This window comes from Euleptes europaea, chromosome 4, assembly GCF_029931775.1.
Source record: "Euleptes europaea isolate rEulEur1 chromosome 4, rEulEur1.hap1, whole genome shotgun sequence".
Classification (NCBI taxonomy): Eukaryota; Metazoa; Chordata; class Lepidosauria; order Squamata; family Sphaerodactylidae; genus Euleptes; species Euleptes europaea.
This window is the reverse complement of record NC_079315.1, coordinates 110,752,454-110,765,617: the sequence shown is the minus strand read 5'-3', so window position 1 is coordinate 110,765,617 and position 13,164 is coordinate 110,752,454.

The window sequence follows — 13,164 nt, the reverse complement described above, 5'->3', positions numbered from 1 at the left end:
CTGCTGAGTGACCTTGGGCCAGTCACAGTATTCTCCAAACTCTCTCAGCCTCACCTACCTCACAAGGTGCCTGTTGTGCAGGGGGGAGGGAAGGTGATTGTAAGCTGCTTTGAGACTCCCTTCAGTAGAGAAAAGCAGGGTATAAAAACCAGTTCTTCTTCTAGTTTTGTGCAAAGCTTTTCAAGATTTGAAAGGAGCCCTCTAAGTCTGGCATTTCTGAGGGTGCAGTCATTGCAAACGGCCTGAGAAACTGATGCTCAGATGCATCCCTGATGGGCTAGGGTTGACTATGGGACTTACATACAAAGTGTTGTCTTTATCTTAATTTGCCCTTAACACTTACCTAAATCTGATAGCCAAGTGATGTTGCCATGCCCAGAATATGATTCCTGACTGGCTAAGATAAGAACATAAGAAAAGCCATGCTGGATCATACCAAGGCCCATCAAGTCCAGCAGTCTGTTCACGTAGTGGCCAACCAGGGGCCTCTAGAAAGCCCACAAGCAAGATGACTGCAGCAGCATTATCATGCCTGTGTTACAAAGCACCTAAGATAATAGGCATGCTCCTCTGATCCTGGAGAGAATAGGTATGCATCATGACTAGTATTCATTTTGACTAGTAGCCATGGATAGCCCTGTGCTCCATAAGGACATAAGAAAAGCCATGCTGGATCACACCAAGGCCCATCAAGTCCAGCAGTCTGTTCACACAGTGGCCAACCAGGTGCCTCTAGGAAGCCCACAAACAAGACGGCTGCAGCAGCATCCTGCCTGTGTTCCACAGAACCTAAGATAATAGGCATGCAGCTTGTATCCTGGAGAGAATAGGTATGCATCATGACTACTATCCATTTTTACTAGTACCCATGAATAGCCCTCTCCTACATGAACATGTCCACTCAAGATCTCTTGAGGAGGAATGAAATGGGGTGGGGGGAGATAATTGACAAAAGGTACAAACCGGTTGCAAGCAGTCACAAAAACAGTAGGATTAAGAGTTTGTGGGTGGTAATGTCCACCTCTGAAATTAGTATTTGGAAATTAAATTCAAAACTGGAGGATATTTGGCTGATATAGTTCTGCCACAAGACAGGAGAGTTTTGTTACCAATCAAAGTTAGAGAAAGGAAGTATCGTTTCAATTGTATTAAATACTCACAATAGTTAGTTCTGGATATCAATTGCTAACGAGGACTTAAGATCACAGACATCCAACAGAGATCTGAACATCCATTCAGGAAAAAGGACCATTTTTTAACATGTGTTTAATTGAAAATAGATCCATCTTTTTTTTTTGTCAGACTTCAATATTTAGGACCCTTCTCTATGGTTCTGTGATGCTTTGATTCTAACAGGTGGCCATCAAGCAGGGAGAAAAAGATTTTATCGCCTGAAGTTGTAAGAAAAAGTGCCTATTTTGTGATTAGGACAAAAGAAGAAAATTCATGATTTTCCATCAAGTTTCAAATATTACCCATTGTTAAAGTTACAGTGACCTCTAGCGGCTCATTCTCATTATTCTGTTAAACATTATGGCTTCTGAATCAAGATTTTTGAGCTCATGCAGGATTGAATAGTTCCAGACAGATTGGATTACACCAGAGCCTGCTCTCCAAACCACCCTTGGCTTCACTTGACAAGAATATCCCCCTTATCGAAAGGTTGGACAATGAACAATCACTGTGTGGGGAAAAAATAAGTTTCAATTTCATGTTATCCTAGGAGTGCCAGCCTCCAGGTGGGAGTTGGAGATCTGCTGGAATTACAATTGATCTCCAGGGGACACAGATCAGTTCCCCAGGAGAAAATGGACGCTTTGGAGGGTGGACTCTATGTCATTATACCCCATTGAGGTCCCTCTCCTCCCCAAACCCCTCCCTCCTCAGGCTCCATTGTACCCCACTGAGGTCCCTGTCCTCCCCAGGCTCCATCTCCAAATCTCCAGGAGTTTCCCAACTTAGATCAGGCAACCCTACCTCCCCACCCCCCGCTGGTGGCCAGAGGCAACCTGGCAACCCTAATCAGATCATTCCACCAGCTTCCGCTAGTAGCCCTTCCCAAGACTAGATGGCCATCTATCAGCAATGCTGATTCTATGACCTTAGGCAGATCATGAGAGGAAGGGCATCCTGGCCATCTTCTGGGCATGGAGTAGGGGTCACTGGGTTTGTGTGTGTGGGGGAGGTAGTTGTGAATTTCTGCATTGTGCAGGGGGTTGGACTAGATGACCCTGGTGGTCACTTCCAACTCTGTGATTCTATGACTTCCCAGGAACACTACTTTTTTTGGGGGGGTGGACTCTATGGCATTATTCCCACTAGAGTCCTGCCCCTCCTCAGACCCTTCCCTCCCCAGGTTTTCAAGGGTTTTCAGGGCCAGAGACAATCAGAGGTGGTTTGCCATTGCCTGCCACTGAGTCGCAACCTGGGGCTTAGTTTCCAAGATCTGTTGAGATTGGGCTATCCTGGCCCATCCAGATTAGGGCCATATTGTGCTAGGAGAGGTTGCTCAGTTTCCCAACTGAAACTGTAAACCAAACTAGGTGCATGTTACTTTAGTATTTGTCTCTCTATACTCATTCCCATACTCAGCAGCAGGTGGAGGAGTTGGTTTTTATATGCTGATTTTCTCTACCTTTTAAGGAGAATTAAACCGGTTTACATTCTCCTTCCCTTCCTGTCAGACCTCAGCACCTCGTCGTGTTTCTTGCATAGGGAACTTCACTCCAGACGTAGTCGCGAGTTTAAAGTTTTACTAAGAAAGCCAGCGAGTTCAGCAAGTCATAGAAACTTAAGGCTAGAATACAGACATGGGGAAATACTGGTACATTTATAGGGTACATACAATGGGGTTGATTATGTTCAGGGTACAATACAAAAGGACGAGGAGCGGCAGAGTTGTCTTGATAGTTCAGATACAAGGAGCCAATACGGAAGTAAACTGCCGGTAACTACTTAAGAAAACGCATACAAGAATTTAACGCGTGCAATAGCTAGATGATCTCCAGGGCTCCCAGGCATTGTTCTGCAGGACCTGGTATCATACTAGCGATTACTCGGGCGGGTCTCCATTGTGGTGCAGATGCCGGGGGGGAAGGGCAGAGGCAGAAAGCCAGAAAGCCTTAGCTGACACTTCCTCTCCCCACAACAGACACCTTGTGAGGTAGGTGGGGCTGAGAGAGTTCGGAGAGAACTGTCACCCAGCAGGCTTCATCTGCACGAGTGGAGAAACCAACCCAGTTCACCAGATTAGAGTCCATTGCTCATGTGGAGGAGTAGGAAATTGAACCCGGTCCTCCAGATTAGAGTCCACCACTCCTAACCACTACACCACACAGATGACCCTGAACGTTAGATGACCACCCCCCTTAAAAAGGTTATATACAAAAGGTTTTCTAAATTGATGTACATACCTGTAACTTGTACATGAATTGAAGACAACCCCCACTTTTTCTTGACAGCATACCTGGGCGAAAAACCCTAGACATCCATGGAGTAAATATAGTGTATTGCATTTTATGTATAGAAAAAGAGATTTATATGATCTGAAGAGAAGCCAGAAGTATGTAAATACCGAGGGCCTTTACTCTTGCTCGTTTCAATGTCCTACCTTCAGCTCTCCTGGAAGGCAGGTATCACCGTATTCCTTTTTAGCAATGATTATGTCCATGCAAAACAGAGAAAGTGGAAACTATAGAACATGTCCTGTTGCACTGCCCTTCCTACAACGATATGAGATATCAGTATATTCTCCCTGTGTTGTCAACTTTTCCTGGGAGATCTGAAGACTCTAAAGTTTCCCTTCTCTTAGCAGACTCCTCTCGGGAGATAACCACCCAAGTAGCCAAAAGGGAAGGGGCTGTGGCACCTGCTTGGCATGCAGAAGGTCCCTGGTTCAATCCCCGGCATCTCCAGTTAAAGGGGCTAGGCAGGTAGGTGATGTGAAAGACCCCTGCCTGAGACCCTGGAGAGCCGCTGCCAGTCTGAGTAGACAATACGGGTCTGATTCAGTATAAGGCAGCTTCATATGTGTTCATGTGTCTTCAGCCTTGTGGGATTCGTAAATGGCTGACTGAAAATCTCACCCCATAGATTATTCTTCCTCCCCCTCTACGAACCATCTTTCCCAGAATCAACATTTTTTATTATTTTAACTTTTTAAATTTTTATTCAGAGCTGATCTTGTAACGAAATAAAGATTGCTTTAGAAAAAGAGATCTCAAAAGACAGAGATATCTGGCAGCAGGGCTGGGAAAAGAGCCTACCTGATGGCTGAGGGAACCAGTGCCAGAAAGAACAAACAGCGATGGCTGAGATGAACTCGAGCATAAGGCAGCTTCATATGTTCATATGAACTTTACGGGTCCTAGAAAGATGAATTCCGTAGGAGCAGCCAACTGTTTACCCATCCCCTGATCGTTTTAAAGGTGAAATTGGGAAGATCCGTCATCGTCCATTTCCTGCTGTCCTCTTTCCACCCCTGATGGGGAAATCACTCTGCAAAGTACACCCAAAGCAAGTTCCTTTAAAAAATAATCTGCAGTATCTAACAGGATGCTGGCATTTTTCCTCCCTCTGACCACTCAAGGTGAGAGGGTCATGACACAACGGGTGGTCCAAGCAGTTGGAACTCTTTCTGAGATACGCAAGTCCCTCGAGGCAAATTCTACAGCACGTTCCACTTCAATTGTGTTCATGATAGCACAGGAGAACCTTTTCAGATTTGAAGTTGTCAGAGATAATGAAACTTGGCACGGCAAACATTTCAATTGTCCCTGTTGACAGCAGGTATAAGACCTGATTTTCTGGTACCTGTCACTAGTAAATCTGTTTTTTTTTTTTTATGTTTTGCCTTCAGGGGAGATTTACAATTTATAACTTCGTTGTTATACACACATGTACACTAACTTTACCCCCCCCCCGCCCCGGTTGCAGCTTCTTATTCTTGGCTTCTAGAAGTTAGACTTCTAAGAGGAAGATAATTGTCCTCTCATCCATACACACGTCACCCTCCCCTAGTAGGATACATCTGGGGAAAGTTCTCAAAGCTTGCTGTTGCGACACAATCCTAGCACTGAGTGCATGAAACTGCCTTGCACTAAGACCATTCATGATCAATGTTGTGTACTGTCACAGCGGTGGCTTTCCAGAGTCTCAGGTAGAGGTTGGAGGTGCATCACCTACAGCCTGATCCTTTCAGCTGGAGATACCAAGGATTGAACCTGGACCTTCTGCATGACAAGCAGATGCTGTACCACTGAGCCACAGCCCCATTATTTCTCCGTGCTTACCTTGTGAAGATGCAAGTAGGTAATGCCGACATCAGAGGTGACCATCAGACATTTTTAATGTTGTGCGTGGTCCCATTTATACTCCCCATGAATGCTTGTTCTGTTTCCTTAACTGTAGGAAGGGTTCAGCCATTTTTTAAAAAGTTTGTTTTTGTTAAGTTTTCAATGCAGTTATAGGTCTACAAATGCTGCTAAACCTCGTATCCCCTTGAGCCCAGAAATATAGGGCCTTTTATGCATGCCTGTTTCCCTCACCGTCACACCTCCGATGACTTCAGGTCTTTGTGTTGATTATGCATGCCGTTTCCGACCGTCAGTGGTCGCCTCGTTCTCCTGCTGCGTTTCCCTGCATTTTGTCCGGGTTTTCAGGGACCTGTTTTATCTTGAATTTTAAAATGCAGGCAAAAAAAGAGAAAGGATACAAATGAAGTAAATAAACAAATATCTCAAAAAAAAATCTCTGAGAGGTAAATTAGATAAGGTTATGGTGACTTGGTCAAGATTACCCAGTGCGGTTAGATTAAGGATGAGTCGTGAATTTTTAAAACCTAGTCTCAAAGATCTATGTCTAACATTATCATCAAGTGGTACTCACTAATCACTTTTCAATACCAGTATAGCACATGCTGTAGGTAAACCAGTGCAAAGGCTCGTAATTACTGGACAGTTTTTTGTTACGACATGGGAAAGAATGTGATTGCATGTAGTTTTGTCCACCCTTAGAATGTAAAAATTAGATCTCATGGGCCAAGCTAGTTCATCAAAAATGATTAAAGAGAAGCAAAAGGAAAATGCCCAATTTATTAGGACTGAAAGTTCCAGCTAGATTGTGAATTTTATTTTATTTTTAAGTTTTTTTCTCAGGATTTGGTCATATATTCACAATTTAAAATTATCTCAGAGTGTAATTCAGGTTTTGGTGATCCCAAGAAGAACAATGTGACAGACAAATTCAGTCTCTCTCTCTCTCTCTGTGTGTGTGTGTGTATACACACACACATATCTTGGATCTTTAACAAGTAGCACCAAGCCACCTCAGCTCTATGCCAGCTTTTCACTATCAAAGGTATAGGCAGAGGAACCTGAATTCCTGTTCTGGAATGACAGGACCCAGAGCGGAATTACGGCCCCTAGGATTGGAATGACATACCGTTCAAGTAAATGACAGCCCCTAAGAGTAGCAGAAGTGCTTTGGGCTTAGAATGACAGCCCCCAGAGTAGAATGACGGTCCCTAGGAAGAGAATCAGTGCTCTGGGAGTGAAATGACAGCCATCAGAGTGGATTGATGGCCCCTGGGAGTAGCAGAAGTGTTCTGGGCCTGGAATGACAGCCCCTCAGACTGAAATGATGGTCCCTGGGAGTAGGAGAAGACCTCTAAGAAAGAAATGGAAGGGGAGGAAGGTAGGGTTGCCAGGTCCCTCTTTGCCACCAATGGCAAAGTTGTGTAGACATCCCTGAATCAGTTCCACCTCAATCGTTTTCCTGCTTGTCCACTTCTCTGTTTCCTCCCGGGGTCATGGCGTTGGTGTCATCCACCTCATAGTGCTCTGTTGACAAGAATAAAGATTGTCCTTCTCCTAAGGTTGCCAACCTCCAGGCACTAGCAAAAAAAGAAGAACCAGCAACATAGACCACTACAGTGTAATAATATATCCAACTTAACATACATGCAACACACAATAAAGATTCCAGATTGCAACTTCCAAATTTCTTATAATTACTAAGAACTGGTCAGTGCTTTAGGATCTGTAGGATCTATTCAATGTTTCTTCTTGCTCCAGCCGGAGCATCAGCAATTACATAAACAGCTGTAATAATAATTAGCATTGCCGCGGAAGTATAACAGATCATTAGGTTTTCAAGCTAGGAGGTAAAGTGCTTGTGAATCAGCAGCTCAGCCTGTGGCCTTGTTATTTATTGTTGAGCCATTTCTCTTTCCCCTAAGGGGGGGGAGACAATTATCACTTAATTATCTCATCTCATCGTTTGAAAAGGATGCACGAGTCATGTTCTCCTAGTCACAAACACGCACCAAAAAATATGTACCACTACTTGCCTGGGATATTTCCCACACACACACACGGTTCTAGAAAGGAGGGAAGGCTGCAGGGTATAGCTTGATCTCATCAGATCTCAAAAGCTAAGCAAGGTCGGTACTTGGATGGGAGACCATCCCTAGGGTTGCCAGGCGGGTGGTATTGGAGGGCAATTGTCCACCAATCCACCTAGCCGCTCTGGAGTGGCAGCCATGTGCACATGTGGGCGTGTGCATGCAATGACGGCACTTCCAGTTTTACTTCCAGAAGCACCCCATTTCCGCAGCTGCTTTAACTCTCAGACCCCCAACTGCTATGGTGAATATGGAGCTGCTCCCAGAAGCCACTGAGCAGCATGTGCAACCAACACAGTGTCAACTCCAAGCTGGGGCTATGGAACAGTTCCAACCGATCCCACAGACAGTCTGCCTCTTTGCACGGTTATGGCTTTTGCAAGAACAACAAATACATCTTGCATTGGCTGTGGGGAGAGGATACAGTTCACAGGTAGGGCAACTGCTTGGTATGCAGAAGGTCCCAGATTCCATCTCCAGTTAAAGGATCCAGTAGTACATGATGTGCAAGATCTCTACTTGAGACCCTGGAGAGCCACTGCCAGTCTGAGTAGGCAATACTGAACTTGATGGCTCAAGGGTCTGATTCAGCATAAGGCAGCTTCATGTGTTCAAGTGAAGAAGAAGAGTTGGTTTTTATATGCCGACTTTCTCTACACTTAAGGGAGAATCAAACCGGCTTACAATCGCCTTCCTCTCCCCACAACAGACACCTTGTGAAGTAGGTAGGGCTGAGAGAACTGTGACTAGCCTAAGGTCACCCAGGAGGCTTCATGTGTAGGAGTGGGGAAACCAACTCGGTTCACCAGATTAGACTCTGTTGCTCATGTGGATGAGTGGGGAATCAAACCCAGTTTTCCAGATTGGAGTCCACCGCTCCAAACCACCGTTCTTAACCATGACACCCTGCTGGCTCCCAAGAAAGTGACTTTCTTGGGAAGTCTACCTGGCAACACCACATATGGCTGTTCACATGGAAGAACTTCCTCCACATTTGTGCCAACTCAGCCCATGGACCTATCAATGAAGACCAGGTTTCCATCTAATTTGGCATTACCTGCTTGCGTTGGCTGTAATTTTCCAGCAGAGAAGCATCTTACCCTGGTGGTTCCTTCCAACTCTATGATCCTATGATTCTATGAGGAGAAAAGGGGCAGCTTTCAGTCCCCAAGATACACAAATCCATTCTGTTCTCCAGGATCTTTTGATGATACTCCGCTACTGGTGGGGATAAAAAGTCCAGCCTTGGGCACAGACATGGAAATTCAGCTGCTGAGTAAATATAACAGATAGCATACTGTTAAATAGTGTTTGAAAGCTTATCAACACTACACCGATGAGAGTGCTCGGACGGATGAGTACCACCCGGTGTTCAACGTCGTCACGCCGTAATGTGTGAAACGGCCTCATCTCTTTGGAATCGCTCCAACTTCCAACTTGGCACGAAACCCATCTTGCCAGACCATTTCTTTGCAAAGCAGAGAAGTCCTCCTTTAATGCTCTTCCCGTCACTGCTCAGTGCGTGTCTAACAGGCCTCCGTTTGTGTCTCTTTAACAAGAATGAATTATCCAGAAGCACAGGGGAGGCAAACCCAGGGAGCAAGGTTGCTTTGCGGGACCGTGGGATCCCGATGATCAATGGCTTATTTGGAAACAACTTCACCCAGGAGAGACTGCAGGAAACGGCAGCGGCGCCCAAGATGAACGGCTTCGGCTGCAGGAGTTCGATGCACATTATTATAAAGCCACTAGAATCTATTCACCACAGTGCCTTAATGGGTGGCTTTTATGAAAAATCACTGTGCAATGAGCGGATCGTCTTTGCGACCCAGAAATCCTGAAAGGCTCATCAGATGCGGCCTCGGCTAGACGGATGGGTTTGCCGGCGCGCCGGTGTTAACAATCAGCTTTTTGCCCACATTGGCCATCTATAAGCCCGATTAAGATTGGTGAGCCTCCTCAAGGAAGTGGTTTTGGGAGGGAGTCAGGTACAAAGCCTGGTACTGGACGGACAATTAAAATAGGTAAGCAAGATTAAAGTAGGCAAGCAAACAATTGAAGTAGCTAAGCAAATGCCCTACTGTAAAGCCTGTTGAGGCACGCATCTGAAGACGTACTTCAACAATCATTAAGTACTTGAAGGGCTGTCATATAGAGGATGGTGCTGAGTTGCTTTCTGTTGCCCCAGAAGGTCGGACCAGAACCAACGGGTTGAAATTAAATCAGAAGAGTTTCCATGTAGACATTAGGAAGAATTTTCTAACAGAGCGGTTCCTCAGTGGAACAGGCCTCCTTGGAAGGTGGTAAGCCACCACATCTAAAAAAAGGATATTACAGAGCTTGAGAAGGTGCAGAAAAGAGCTACCAAAATGATTAGGGGACTAGAGCAACTCCTATGGGGAGCGTTTAAGACGCTTAGGGCTGTTTAGCTTGGAAAGAAGGCGGCTGAGGGGAGACATGATAGTGGTCTATAAAATTATGCATGGTTTGGAGAGAGTGGACAGGGAGAGGTTTTTCTCCCTCTCCCATAATACTAGAACATGGGGTCATCTGCTGAAGCTAGAGGGTGAGAGATTCAAAACAGATAAAAGGAAGTATTTTTTCACACAACACATACCGGTAGTTAAATTGTGGAACTCCCTGCCCCAGGATGTGGTGATGGCTGCCAGCTTGGAGGGCTTTAAGAGGGGAATGGACATATTCATGGAGGAGAGGGGTATTCATGATTATTAGTTAGAATGGATACTAGTCATGCTGCATACCTATTCTCTCTAGTATCAGAGGAGCATGCCTATTATTTTGGGTGCGGTGAAACACAGGCAGGATGGTGCTGCTGCACTCGTCTTGCTTGTGGCTTCCTAGAGGCACCTGGTTGGCCACTGTGTGAACAGACTGCTGGACTTGATGGGCCTTGGTCTGATCCAGCAGGGCCTTTCTTATGTTCTTATGTTCTAGGTTTTTAAGCAGAGGCTAGATGGCCATCTGTCAGCAATGCTGATTCTATGAACTTGGGCAGTTCATGGGAGGGGGGCATCTTGGCCATTTTCAGGGCACTGGGTGTGTGTGGGGGAGGTAGTTGTGAGTTTCCTGCATTGTGCAGGGGGTTGGATTAGATGACCCTGGTGGTCCCTTCCAACTCTATGATTCTCTGATTCTCTGAATTGAGCTCTCACCTGGTTGGCCACTGTGTGAACAGACTGCTGTACTTGATGGGCCTTGGTCTGATCCAGCATGGCCTTTCTTATGTTCTTATATTTAAATTTATTTACTGTATTTTTATAGCCTGCCTTTCTCATTGAGACTTAAAGCGGATTGCATAGTGCAAGGCGGAAACAGTCCATACGAAGAGACATCTAATCACAGCTTTCGAAGAGTAGCCATGTTGGTCTGCAGTAGAAGAGATAGATTCAAGTCCAGGAGTATTTTAGAGACCAACAAGGTTTTTGAGGTACGAGCTAAGCTTTCAAGCTTCCACCTGATGGAGTTTTGACTCTCAAAAGCTTACCCTGAAAATCTTGTTGGTCTCTAAAGTGCTACTGGACTCAAATCTAGCTCTAATAAGCACTGTGTAGGTCAATACTATCAATATGAGAAGACACCTATCTAATGAGAGAGCCAGCATGGTGTAGTGGTTAAGAGCGGTGGACTCTAAACTGGAGATCTGGGTTTGATTCCACATGCCTCCACCTGAGCGGTGGACTCTAATATAGTGAACTGGGTTGGTTTCCCCACTCCTACACATGAAGCCAGCTAGGTGACCTTGGGCTAGTCACAGTTCTTTCCAAACTCTCTCAGCCTCACCTACCTCACAAGATGTCAGTTGTGGGGAGAGGAAGGGAAAGAGATTGTAAAATGGTTTGATTCTTCTTAAAAGGTAAAGAAATTCAGCATATAAAAAACAACTCTTCTTCTTTTTCAATGTACTAGGATTAGTATTGCAGAAATCTGAATAAGCATAACATATTACACATAAACACATGAAGCTGCCTTCTACTGAACCAGAACCTTGGTCCATCAAAGTCAATATTGTCTACTCAGACCAGCAGCGGCTCTCCAGGGTCTCAGGCAGGGGTCTTTCACACCACCTACCTGCCTAGTCCTTTTAAGTGGAGATGCCAGGGATTGAACCTGGGACCTTCTGCATTCCATGCAGAGGCTGTACCACTGAGCCACAGCCCCCATTAGTAATGATACAGAATGTAGGTATAAGAAAATTAGTCCTACATTAATACAGAACAATGAAACGACAACAGGGTAATAACGTACAGCTAGATCACATGATCGTAGTTCTACAGCCAGGCTTAGAAACTCCTACCCGAAATGTTCTAGTAGCTCTTTATCTTAAAAGTTGTTGGATGGCCATTCCTCATTCTGGTAGTCTTTCTCGGTGGACTATTAGCTGGTGTCAGAAGTGGAAAATGGGGAGCACTTAAAGGCCATTTCCTTGCTGTGCAGGTGGAAGCAGAAGACAAGGAACTGTGAGAGTCACACCCAGAGAAAGCAAGATGGAAGAAAGCCTAAGTACTGCTGCATAGCAAGAGCCTTAGTAAACATGGATGGGGAGGGGTTGTGGCTCAGTGGTAGAGCATCTGCTCAGCATGCAAAAGTTCCCAGGTTCAATCCCTGGCATCTCCAGTTAAAGGGACTAAGCAGGTAGGTGATGTGAAAGACCTCTGCCTGAGACCCTGGAGAGCTGCTGCTAGTCTGAGTAGACAATACTGTCTTTGAAGGACCAAGGGTCTGATTCAGTAGAAGGCAGCTTCATGTGTTCATGTGTATCTGTCACAACCACCATCATGCCTGCAGTTATCAGGGGATTCACAGAAACAGAGGTTTAAACTCCATTTGGTAGCTACAAGAACAACGGGAGTTAGTAATCAAACCAAAGCCTCCATTTTTCTACATGTCGCTGGAGAGGAGGCATTGGACATTAATAATAATTCCAGGTTCACAAAAGGTAAGAATTATAAAAGTAAAAATTGACACATTGGAAGAATGTTACATGCCTCAGATGCACAAAACAATTTTTTACAGCCGACAATGGATCAGTATGTTAAAAGAATTCGGAAGGCTCAGTAAAAACTGTGTCTCAGATAAGGGACAGAATTGCCGGTGGTTTCAGATACGATGTCCTCAAAGAATGGCTGCTCCAGGGGAGAGTTTTATCCCTAGGCAAAGCCCTTCAGATTACTTTCTCTTATCTCGGGACTCCATCTGGAGCTTACAATATCTGAGGCTGGGTCTACAATCCCCAAAATCAAAGCTTCGGCCTACAATACCCCATATCCAAGGCTGGGCATACAATATTCAAGGGTGAGGCGATTCCATTGTAAAACCACCACAGGGCTCTGAGCCGGTACTACTTTCTAGGGACAATGCAAATCTCATCTCACCAATGGTGGAGATGAGGGGGAGGAAGACAATGGTATCAAAAACCCACTCTGACCTAGATATTTCCCTGGCTTCTATAATTAAAAATAAGGGTCTTTCTGGATCAGACTAATGCCCACCATTCTATTTTGACCAATTCCCAGCTGAGGGCTCAGAGTGATGTAGTGGTTAAGAGTGGCGGACTGAATCTGGAGAACCGGGTTTGATTCTCCCTCTCCTCCACATGAGTGGCAGACTCTAATCTGGGGAACCAGTTTGGTTTCCCCTCTCCTCCACATGAAGGCTGCTGGGTGACCTTGGGCTAGTCAACAGTTCTCTCAGAACTCTCTCAGCCCCACCTACCTCACAAGGTGTCTGTTGTGGGGAGAGGA